Raw genomic sequence first — 13100 nt, forward strand, 5'->3', positions numbered from 1 at the left:
TATTACAAAGTCATTACTAAGTCTGCAAACTAGTATCATGGAGTGACATTTTTATGATACTTTATATTCAGGTAAATATAGGTATAGAAAATATTCTAAATGGAAGTACATCAAAATGTTAATCATTAATAATTACAATTTTCATTATTTTGCTTATTATCCTGGATACTGTCAGTTTCCCATGCAGCACTCTAGCCTAATTTCTAAGGGCTTCTTCCGCCCCTGAAAGCTTTTTACTCCAGAAATGTGGAAAACAGTTCTGTAAGCAGGCAGAAAATGCTGAGGTAGCATAATTCTGAGGCACTTATTTTGCAGCATTTTCCAGGGATTTCAGGAGATTTCTCTAGAGTTTCCTACTAACACACCCTTCATTGGCTGGATTCTCTTCCTTGTATTACTTCCCCATTATTCTAAAATATTCTGCATTTCCCAAATAATCTGCTTACATTCAAATCCTTGTCCCTTCTCTTTCTGGGCACATCAAAACTATGATATTTATCTGTAATTTTCAAACAGTTTATTTAAAACAGATTATTTATGTAAAAAGTTAAAAAAAGCTTTAAAAACATTTAAAAGCAGATGTATAATAACATAATCAGAAGAAAAGTTAAGAGTTCATTCTGTGTTCTTCAATAAAGATATCTGTCGTTAAGTTTTTGTTTTAATGCTGTGATTGGGAAGCATGGAAACTACTTTGAAATATCAAAAGGGCTAGGGGGCGCCTGGGTGGCTCCGTGGATTAAGCGTCAGACTTCAGCCCAGGTCGTGACCTCAGTGAGTTCAAGCCCCATGTTGGTCTCTGTGCTGGCAGCTCAGAGCCCAGAGCCTGTTTGAGATTCTGTGTCTCCCTCTCTCTCTGTCACTCCTCCACTCACACTCTGTCTCTCTCTGTCTCTCAAAAATGAATAAATGTTAAAAAAATTTTTTTAAAGAAATATCAAAATGGCTAATAAGTAAAATAAAAATTGGATCTATTCCAATTATATAACTAAATGGCTAATAAGTAAAATAATGGCTAATAAGTAAAATAATGGCTAATAAGTAAAATAAAAATTGGATCTATTCATCATGATACCAAAGTGACCATAGAAAAAGAGGATAGTAGGTAGAAGTGACAAGGAAAAGGATTTCTTTCAAATAAGAACTTTCTAGCAGTTAAAATTACCCCAAATTGGAATAAATGGTCTCTGGGAAAAGAGCATTTTAGTCAGTGACAAGTGACATTGCATAAGCAGAGGTTGGATGTCCCTTGACAGGGACAGTTGGCTTCAAGAATATTTTACACCCCTTTCAACTTGGAGAGTATTTTTTTAAGTCTTATTCATCAAGTTATATGGCTATCATGGAACCATTTATAATTTCTTACTCATGATACCTGTAGTGTTGGATTACTTGGGACCCTATGTTCATTCCTAGACCTTCAGATATGAGTGAAGAGATCACTGTGGCACCTTGTATTAAGGGTAAGTGCATATTCACAAAACAGAGGTGGAGAAAGATTAGGACTCTAGATAAATGATGATTTAAAAACTGTCATTATTCACACTGGCTGTAGCCAGACCATGAAATGGTCTTATTTTATATATTTTTCCAGCAGTTGAAATATCTTACATGTAAGCCAGAGATCATCAGTAAGTGGCCAGTTTGGACAAATGCAAAAAATCATTATGCATCCTTAAAACAAGAGGAAACACGCTTCTTCCGTGGGCTATATTATGGGAGAGTACAGACATGGAAAGAAAGAGCCAATGTGTAATACTGTTGGATCCCTCAGTTTTGCTAACAACTTCCTAATGTGGTTAAAGAAGATTAGAAAATACAGTATCATTGAAGTGGGAAAATACGTAAGAAGGGAGCAGTAAGATAGCTATAAGTAATGAGGGTGTTTTGCTAAAACCTTTGAAATCCCATGTCTTCTGTCCCATCATCCCCAAACTTTCTAGATCACATACTTCATGTGTTTTGGTTGGGAATAGATGGCTTTACTAATGTGGCAATGAGACTTCTGGGTCATAAGATCCACAACATACTTCTGTCTTCACCACTAACTTATTATTAACCTTGAGAATGTAACAATCTTTCCAAGCCTTCTTTTCTCCATGTGCAACATGAAGAAGCAGACTACATGATTTTAAGTGTCCTTTCAGGATTAACATTTTGTATTTCTACAAGGAAGTATTCAATATGTTGAAGGAAAGAGCACATACTCATCTACCAAAAACCCAAAGACGTTATAAAACAGACTGTCTTGGGGCGCCTGGGTGGCTCAGTCGGTTAAGCGTCCGACTTCAGCCAGGTCACGATCTCGCGGTCCGTGAGTTCGAGCCCCGCGTCGGGCTCTGTGCTGACAGCTCAGAGCCTGGAGCCTGTTTCAGATTCTGTGTCTCCCTCTCTCTGACCCTCCCCCGTTCATGCTCTGTCTCTCTCTGTAGAAAAAAACAAACAAAAAACAAAACAAACAAACAAACAAACAAACAAAAAAAAACAGACTGTCTTACCTGGCGTATTTCCAAAGTGACTTAAGCCATGTGGTTATTCCTGATTTTAGGCTCTACTGGAAGCTTCATGATGGTTAAAGACAAGTAGGAGCTGTCAGTCTCTCCCTCTACAATTTATTACATGGTTTTTATAATGCAATCAAGTTCTAGGTCAAATTCTGCCACACTAAAACATTTTTATTAGTAAGCAGGAATAAAAATATTCACCCAACCTGCAGTGTAATCTTTCTAAAGCTTCTGTCCTTTTACCACTCCAGCACGTAACTTACAGGAAAGACTCACTGAAGGCAAATGCAACATGATTGAGCTAATCTAGTCAAAGCCAAGCCACAAAAGCCTTATTAAGTGGTTTGTATACAGACTGAATTGGAATTCTAAGCATAGAGTACCATTTCAAAGGGTGGAGACTAATGGGTTCACCAGATTTTTATATCTTGTCCTCGTAACTGTGGGAGGACTAGTACAATATCCCTAGCCAATCCACATGTCTTGAATACTTTTTTAATAATGAAAAATAATCTCTAACATGCATATGCTAACAAGCCCTCTATGTTGATTAAAGATATTAGGAATGCCACCTGTGAGGGGTGCCTGGGTGGCTCAGTCACTTAGGTATTGGACTCTTGATTTCAGCTCAAATCAGGATCTCACAGTTCAGTTCGGTTAGTGGGTTTGAGCCCCACATCAGCCTCTGCACTGTGAGGAGCCTGCTTGGGATCCCCTCTCTCCCTCTCTCTCTGCTCCTCCCCTGCTCTCATGCTCCCTCGCTCTCTTTGTCTCAAAATAAATAAATACACTTAAAAAAAAAAAAAAGGAATGCCATCTGTGAAATGTGACTTTGCTTTGTTTGGTATTTGCTTTGGGGCACACTGTTGATGTGTGTGCAACCAACTCAATGTTAATTAGCCTGCCTGGGGTGTAGATTAAAATTAAAAATCAGGGGGACTTGGGTGGCTGAGTGGGTTAAGTGTTTGACTTCGGCTCAGGTCATGATCTCATGGTTCATGAGTTGGAGCCCTGTGTCAGGCTCTGTGCTGACAGCTCAGAGCCTGGAGCCTGATTCAGATTCTGTGTCTTCCTCTCTCTCTGCCTTTCCCCTGCTCACACACACACACACACACACTCTCTCTCTCTCCCAAAAATAAACATTTAATAATTAATTAATTAAAAATCGTACTGTCCATAATGAACTATTCTAAGGTAAATTATAGATGTGTAACAGTATAACGTGAGGATTTCCAGGAAGGACTCCTCTCCAAAAAGACCTGAAGTTACACCAGTCATGATTTATTTTTGTTAGATAGTACTCTGTAACATTCTTCATGTATTCCTTCTTTCTCTCCATCTTGTCTCCATCCTCTGTTTATCGTCCGTCATCCCATTTTTCTTTACCATTCTTCATACTGTCCTCTTACCATCAGTAATATATCATATGATAACATGTGATAGTCTTTTATAACAGGATTATGTACTGGACTAAGATATTAATAGTTTAGGAGGAATTATGGTAAAATTATTTTGGCCCCTTTGTTCACCGCTTACACATCTCTGGCAAAACCTTGACACTTGGTTAATTAAGTCATCTTCCTTCTTCATTTATATACACCTGGGCTTCTGAACATTGCTAGAGAAAATGACATAGTCATGTGTTTTCAAGCCACAAAAAAATCCTAATCTCCAACTTCAACTACTTTTAAGTTGTCTAGAAGCATTTCTGTATGTACTACAATGTTTAAGGCCCAGGAGAATAAGAAATCCTAAGATAGTATTAAGTATATCATTGCAATGATGAGCCGGAGATGGGGTTCTGGCTAGGCAAAAGACCAAAGCTTTTCCTTTTACCCACTCCGTGCACACTAAAGTCTTTCTAAGATACCACCATTTCTATGTAGCTCCAATGGCTTTTTGCTTCCACTCTTACCCCTAAATGTCCACTCTCCATACGGCAATCAGAGCAATATTTATTTTTATTTTTTTTAATTTAAATCCAAGTTAGTTAACATATAATGTTAATAATGATTTCACGAATAGAATTCAGTGATTCATCACTTACATATAACACCCAGTGCTCATCCCAACAAGTGCCCTCCTTAATGTCCATCACCCATTTAGCCCATCCCCCCACCCAGCAACCCTCAATTTGTTCTCTGTATTTAAGAGTCTCTTGTGGTTTGTCTCCCTCTCTGTTTTTATCTTATTTTTCCTTCCCTTCCCCTCCGTTCATCTGTTTTGTTTCTTAAATTCCACATATGAGTGAAATCATATGATAATTGTCTTTCTCTGACTGACTTATTTCACTCAGCATACTACACTCTAGTTCCAACCACGTATTTGCAAATGGCAAGATTTCATTCTTTTTGATTGCTGAGTAATATCCGTTGTATATATATACAACATCTTTTTTTGGTATTATCTTTATTTTTATTTTTTAATATAATTTATTGTCAAGTTGGTTAACATACAGTGTGTACAGTGTGCCCTTGGTTTTGGGGATAAATTCCTGTGATTCATCGCTTACATATAACACCCAGTGCTCATCCCAACAAGTGCCCTCCTCAATATCCATCACCCATTTTTCCTTCTCCCCTGCCCCCCCCCATCAACCCTCAGTTTGTTCTCTGTATTTAAGAGTCTTTTATGGTTTGCCTCCCTTCCTCTCTGTTTGTAACTATTTTTTCCCCTTCCTTTCCCCCATGGTCTCCTGTTAAGTTTCTCAAGTTCCACACATGAATGAAAACATGTTATCTGTCTTTCTCTGACTGACTTATTTGACTTAGCGTAATACCCTCCAGTTTCATCCACGTTGCTGCAAATGGCAGGATTTCATTCTTTCTCATTGCCAAGTAGTATTGCATTGTATATACATAAAAAAACCCCACATCTTCTTTATCCCCATCTTCATCAGTTGGTGGAAATTTAGGCTCTTTCCATAATTTGGTTATTGTTGAAAGTGCTGCTATAAACATTGGGATACATGTGCCCCTATGAATCAGCACTCCTGTATCCTTTGGATAAATTCCTAGTAGTGCTATTTCTGGGTCATAGGGTAGTTCTATTTTTAATTTTTTGAGGAACCTCCACACTGTTTTCTACAGTGACTGCATCAGTTTGCATTCCCACCAAGAGTGCAAGAGGGTCCCTGTTTCTCCACATCCTTGACAGCATCTGTTGTTTCCTGAGTTGTTAATTTTAGCCACTCTGACCGGTATGAGATGGTATCTCAATGTGGTTTTAGTTTGTATTTCCCTGATGAGGAGTGATCTTTGAGCATCTCTTCATGTGTCTTCTGGATGTCTTCTTTGGAAAAGTGTCTACTCATGTCTTCTGCCCATTTCCTCACTGGATTATTTGTTTTTTGGGTGCTGAGTTTGAGAAGATCTTTATTCTTTTTGGATACTAACCCTTTATCTGATATGTCATTTGCAAATATCTTTTCCCATTCTGCTGGATGCCTTTTAGTTTTGTTGATTGTTTCCTTTGCAGTGCAGAAGCTTTTTATCTTGATGAGCTACCAATAGTTCATTGTTGCTTTTATTTCCCTTGCCTTTGGATATGTGTTGAGCAAGAAATTGCTGCAGCTGAGGTCAAAGAGGTTTTTTCCAGCTTTCTCCTCTAGGGTTTTGATGGTTTCCTGCCTCACATTTGGGTCTTTCATCCATTTTGAGTTTATTTTTGTGTAGGTATAAGAGAGTTATATACCATATCCTCTTCATCCATTCATCAGTCGATGGTCATTTGGGCTCTTTCCATACTTTGGCTGTTGATATTGCTGCTATAAAAATTGGGGTGCATGTGCTCCTTCAACTCAGCATTTTTGTATCCTTTGGATAAATATCTAGTAGTGCAATGGCTGTGTCATAGGGTAGTTGTATTTTTAATTTTTTAAGGCACTTTCATACTGTTTTCCCACCAGCAGTGGGAGCAATCAGACTAGATAATTCCCCTGTTTACCCTCAATGGCTTCCAGCCATACTTAAACTAAAACCACTTCTTATTAAGGCCTACCAGACTCCATACAATCTGGCTGCTCCCCACCTCTGGCTACTCCTCTCTATCCACACTGGTGTTACTGCCAGTTATCAAACCTATAGAATGTGCCCACCACTTCTCAACTTGCTATTCCCTCTGACTGGAACACCCTTCCTATGAGTTTGACATGGTTTCCTTTCTCACTTGTTTCAAGACTGTGTTCACATGTCCACCTTCCTCTACCACCATGCCTGTCCTCATATACCATTAGTCCAAATGTCAAGAAATGTCAGTACTTGAGGTTCTATTTATTACTGTGTAATGGAATTTTTAATGCTTCAAGTTATTCCATGTAACTATTCCCTGTTCTATCCCGACTGTGTCTTTGGGCCAACAACAGGTCTGCATATGGAAAGACAAATATATCTTTGTACCTAACAGAAAGATATAAACTTGTTAAAGCAACAATTTAGAATGACAAGGAGGATGTCAGAGGAGAGATTGTTTATTTGGTTTCACCTATAAAGTCCTGGATTCTTTTACTTTTAAATCTCTTATTTATTTTAAAAGTTATGTACAGTAAAATTCATTCTTTGTGATGTAGTCTTCTATGAATTTTGATATATATGCATAAAGTTACATATTCACCCCAATAATAAAGATATAAAGCACTCCCCAAATTCCCTTATTCAGCTGCTTCATAGTCAACCTCTTCTCCCACCCTCCCTCAATTCCTGTAATCACTTAGCTGCTCTTTATCTCTATCTTGATCTCTGTCTCTAGCCCTTGATCTCCAGCTCTAGCTCTAGTTATTTTGAGTGTAACCATTATTCAAGGTCCAGCTAGTCCTGATATCTGCAGGCATTATTCAAATCTGTACTTGATAGCAAAATAATTGGTAGAGCATGACTGAAAGTGTGTTAACTATGGACATAGTTAATAAATTATACATGAGCTTTTGTGGAAATGTGATATAGAATCTCCGGGCAATACCTTAGCTGGAGTGGTTAGGAGAATAATTTCTGTCCTGGTCTGGCTTAGCCCAGATTCTTCCTCTCCTATTTTGTCAGGATTCTGCTAATTTCCTTCATCAGATCTGTTTTTGCCCCTCATACAGTTACTTCTTCATGTAATATTCATAATATAGGTTATGGTTTTTCTCTTGAATTTACAAATGCCCAAAGTGTCTTTTAAGCACAGCATCATTGTCACTGAATTGCTAATGATGTCCACAAAAATTTTCTTCATCCCCCTGTCTCTTTCCATCTGAGTCCTCCACTGCGTCTGTGCTCCCTGGCTCAGGCAGTAGTTCCTTCTTAACCTAAGTGCTTTGTACTCTGCAGTTAGCTCTCTGGTTTGCCACATGTGTGTTTTGGTTGTGCCCTGGTACTGAGGGTTTAAGTGCTAACGTCCAACATACAGCCTGGTTACTGCAGCCGTGGGGTATTCCTGTTTGACCATTTCATATCCACTAATCATTTGCACCCATGGAGAACCCTGGCCTATGAATTACATAGTGAAATTGAATTTCCCAGGAGTAGGAAATAAGAAGTAGGGACAACAAAAAAGTTCACAGGTTGGTTCCTGTGCCTGCTGCACCTGCAGCATCAACCCTAGGGGTTAACATCAGGCAGGCTGATTGCAAAGTAGCTTCAATAACTATTCATGAGTCACAAATATGCTTAGGCTTTGTCCTGTGCATTTTAGAAGGGCTACACTGGGTTCTAGCTCTAAATTCACCTTGGACACCTCTTCATTTCCTACTCCTGGCCACTCCTCACAAGACTCTTGAGGGAGATACACACCCAAATAATAAGGGCAATGGAAAACCAAGCAGCACTTTAGTTTCAGACTAGTAGTGCCATATGGCCTCGTTTGGCAGGACAATGCTGTGTGTCCCGGTATAGTTACTGATAGCACTTTTTTTACTCTCAAAGTGTAACAATTTTGATTACAAATTATATGACTACCTTAGTTATATATAGCATATATGCACAACATATAATTTCCCCCCTCCCCATTGGGAGGGAATATGGAGCCATTAGAAATCAGACAGAACAAGAGAAGGGCATAGGGTCAAAGAAAGAAATTAAAATTATTCTTAGTATTGCCAAATAAAATTGGCAGACAGAATTTTGTAATACCTCTTGGAGTGGAAGCAACACACCCATAATGGCAGTTCTTAGGAGGGAGTTTGAGTTTTCACAGATATAGAGACTAATCAGAAATTTTAAGGCCCCTGAAACTAGGGAGCGTTGTCACAAAAGAATGTGGTCATGCAAGAAGGAGATGCAGGAAGCCATGCAGATCAGACCAGAACAGAGACCGATTCCTTAACCAAAGTAGCTGAAGGACGCACTGAAAGATTCTAACAGGAGTAAGTATACAGCAGAGGTCCGTTCATTGAGAGACGGTGGGGTCTATGTCACTTCTGGGAAGTATAACTGAAACTTCTTGTACATATAAAATTTTCTGGAAGACCTATCCATAGTTTTCATCAGATTCTCAAAAAGGTCCAAAAAGTTAAGAACCATTGCTTTAGGTGTTTCCAGTTTTAAATGTTTTAAAATATGTTAAAAGGTTGTTATTCCAGCATCATTCTATTTAGTCATTTTCAACACATCTACCACTAGTTTCACAAAATCCTCAGTCAGGGCCCCCTGGGTGTCTCAATTGGTTAAGCATCCAACTTTGGCTCAGGTCGTGATCTCACAGTTCATGAGTTCAAGCCCCGCATTGGGCTCTATGCTGACAGCTCAGAGCCTGGAGCCTGCTTCAGATTCTGGGTGTCCCTCTCAGCCCCTCCCCAATTTGTGCTCTCTCTCTCTCAAAAGTAAATAAACATTAAAAAAACACCTGTGTTAAATAAACCTTCACAGGTAAATAAAACCTGAGTTTTACAATAACGATTCCAATATCTGGGGTAGAAAAAAAAAACAGATAAACAGATAAATCGTTAACAAAATGCTCTCTTAACATAGCTTATTTCTCCCTAGGCATGTTGCACATTATAGAAGCCCTTGGTAATTCTATACTTCTGAGGATAACATAGAGGCAGTTTTGCAAGTTAAATATCATTTCAGATAAAGATGGGAGAGCTATGTCATGTATAAGAAAATAGACTGGTTCTGCAGTGCCATTTGAGAATGTTTTTGTTTCGGTTGACTTTTGGTTTAGTTTATTCCCTCTTGATACTGCATTTATGTGCCAGGTGAGCTAGGGTGTGATTGGCTTATATAGTTCTTATTTGTAATAAAATACTGAGTGGTAGGCATCTCTACTTCTGTTACAGCAAACCCACACTTGTTCCGAACATTAAGTATCTGGATGCCCTTGTGAAAAAAATGTAACTTCTCTGGGCCTGAGGTTCCTTATCTCCAGACATGAATGAGAGCGTTGGCTTTCATTAGAAGTTATCAGAGGTTTCCTCCAACGGTGTAATTTTATGGCTTTGTATTTCTAGGAAGGCATCTGTGTTTATCATTCTCAAGTTTATGCAACAAACTCCTGAGGAGGAGAAGCACTTTATGTTCACTCAGGATATCTAACACAAAAAGTAAATAAAAGATAAAACATTGATTGAACAGCTTGGGAGAAGGCCTCTCAGGAGAGCCATGCTTCTTTAGTCTCCCTACTCCATGAAAAGACTGATTGGCTAAATTCTAGGAGTCCTGCCACAGTGCACAGAACCATCATATCATTCATTAAGGGTTAGACACACACACACACACACACACACACACACACATGCATGTACACATGAATGCACACACGTGCAACATGAATTCTCTCTCCTTTTTTATCCCTACAAGGCTTATCCTAGCTGGCTCTTTTGTATCATCTTTCCCACCATGCAGAAAGAAATGAACAACTAAGCCAATTGCTGCTTCTCAGTGACAGGAGTCCTGGCCTTTACCTTCTTCCCTGTCCTGGGCACAGAGGTTTTTCTTGCAGAACCTCAGTCCTTCTGGTCTGATTTCTGAAATATGAGAAGGTCGTGGTATTCAGAAATAGGTCACGTGCCCCTACTGAGAGTACCAGAACATGGCAGGTGGGAGGGAGAAGAGCGTTTGAGGTTGAAGCGTTACATATCGGGTAACCCTACACTAGTTATAGACAACATGTTAGAGACAACATTCCCCCGAGTTGAAAGTATCACTTCCTGGTCACAGTCAGAATTGAAAATGGGTCCCCCGACCAGACAAAATTATGAGGCTTTCATAACCCCAGCCTTAGCTAAGCAATGGCCATAAGTAAGCATTATTATTTAATCATATGCAAGTTGTTTTCATTCTGACAGTTATGATGGACCTGAAGAATATTACCCCCTGTACTCACACCTATAATATCATCTTAGGTGATGTCCCTGGAGGTTCAAAATCCAGTATACTTCACTCTAGAAATAGAAAATCTTGTGCATTTGACTCATATGTGGAATTTAAGAAACAAAAAGATGAACATATGGGAAGAGGGGGAGAGAAGAGAGGGAAACAAACTACAAGAGATTCTTAATGATAGAGAACAAACTGATGGTTGATGGACACAGGTGGGTGGGAGATGGGCTAGATGGGTGATGGGTACTAAGGAGGGCACTTGGGTGCCTGCCTGGCTCAGTTGGTTGAGCGTCCAACTTCAGCTCAGGCAGGTCATGACCTCGCAGTTCATTGGTTGGAGTCCTGCACCCGGCTCTCTGCTGTCAGCATGGAGCCTGCTTCAGATCCTCTCTCTCCCTCTCTCTCAGCTCCTTCCCTATTTGCATGCTCACTTGCATTCTGTCAAAAATAAATAAAAATTAGAAAAAAAATTTCTTTAAAGAAGAACACTTGTTGTGAGGCACCTGGGTGCCTCAGTTGGTTAAGCATCTGACTCTTGGTTTCAAGAGGTCATGATCCCACGGTTTCATGAGTTCAAGCCCCATATCAGGCTCTGTGCTAAGAGCATGGAGCCTGCTTGGGATTCTCTCCCTCCCTCTCTCTCTGCCCCTCTGCCACTCACACTATCTCTGTCTCTCAAAAGAAATAAATAAACTTAAAAAAAAAGAATGGTGCTTGTTGTGATGAGCACTGGGTGTTGTATGTAAGTGATGAATCACTGAACTGTACTTCTGAAAACAATATTGCACTGTATATTAACTAACTAGAGTATAAATTGAAAAAAATTTTTTTAATGAAAATGAAAACACAACCCAAAGAATGGGAGAAAATATTTACAAATCATGTATCTAACAAAGGCCTAGTATCCAAAGTATGTAAAGAACATTTACCACTCAACAACAAAAAGATAGACAACCCAATTAAGGAATGGGCCAAGGACTTGAATGGACGTTTCTTCAAAGAAGACAAATGGTAAACCAGGACAAAAAGAGACGTTCAGTATCATTAGTCATCAGCAAATGCAAATCAAAACCACTCACTAGGATGGCTATAATAAAAAAGATGGACCATAATAAGTATTGGCAAGGATATGAAAAATTGGAACCCTCATACCCTGTTGGTAGAATGTAAAATGGTGTAGCCACCTTAGAAAACAGTTTGGCTAAACATAGAGTTACCATATGACCCAGTATTTTCATTCCTAGATGTATACTGAAGAGAATTGAAAACTCATGTCCACAGAAGAATTTGTATACAAATGTTCAGAGTAGCAGTAATCATAATAGCTAAAAAGTGGAAACAACCCAATTCCTCATCAACTGATGAACAGATACACAAATGTGATATATCTACACAATAGAATATTACTAGGCTATAAAAATAAATGAATTACTGATACACACAACAGATGAACATTAGAAATACTAGGCTAAGTTAAAGAAGCCAGACCCAAAAGCTGTGTATCACTCCCTTTACATGAAATGTCCAGAATAGGCAAATTCATAGAAACAGAAATTGGGGTAGTTGGTTTACAGAGAGAGAAGAATGGTAAGTATATGCCAGTGAGTATGAGGTTTCTTTTTGGGGGGATGAAATGTTCTAAAATTGGATCATGGTGATGACTGCACAATTCTAGGAATATAAACCCTAGAGAATTAGACACTTTAAAAGGGTGAATTTGCTGTGAGAGCAGGCACATCCTTGACTTTATAGAACAACGCTGTTGAGTTGATGGGCCTGTACATGGGGTTGAAAATGCTCTGCCAAAAACCTCATCATTGGTGCCAAGGACCACACAGCCACTCAGATGGTGGCAGAAGTTGACAGGGTGACAGGTTCAACAGCCAGTTTAAAACCTATGCTATCTGTGGGGCCATTGGCAGGATGGGGGAGTCAGATGACTCTATCCTCCTACCAGGCAAGGCCCACAGCATCGTTTCAAAGAACTTCTAACTGGAGAGGATCACAGATGTGGAATATCTATCATAAACAAATTGCAAGCAAATAAATAAATAAGTAGCACAAATCAAAATAAGATAAGTGTGAATTTTATGGCATCTGAATTATATCTCAATCAAGCTGTTATTTTTCAAATGTCCGGTACACAGTAGGTATTTAATAAATATTGTTGATTTCATTCCCATCAGCCTAAATTCAGATAACAGAGCTGAGGCTATTTCCTGCCCAGGGTTTAACAACTTTTGTCCCCTTCTGCAGCATCAGGTGGGAGTGCCTGAGGGCTTCCAGTGAAGGAAATTGG

General features: G+C 39.1%; 1 pseudogene; it reads left to right on the forward strand.

Moving 5' to 3' along the window:
* Window positions 1–8743: 8743 nt before the first annotated feature.
* LOC109501099 lies at window positions 8744–12857 on the forward strand (annotated as a pseudogene).
* Window positions 12858–13100: the final 243 nt, after the last annotated feature.

This window comes from Felis catus, chromosome B3 (assembly GCF_018350175.1).
Source record: "Felis catus isolate Fca126 chromosome B3, F.catus_Fca126_mat1.0, whole genome shotgun sequence".
Taxonomy (NCBI): Eukaryota; Metazoa; Chordata; class Mammalia; order Carnivora; family Felidae; genus Felis; species Felis catus.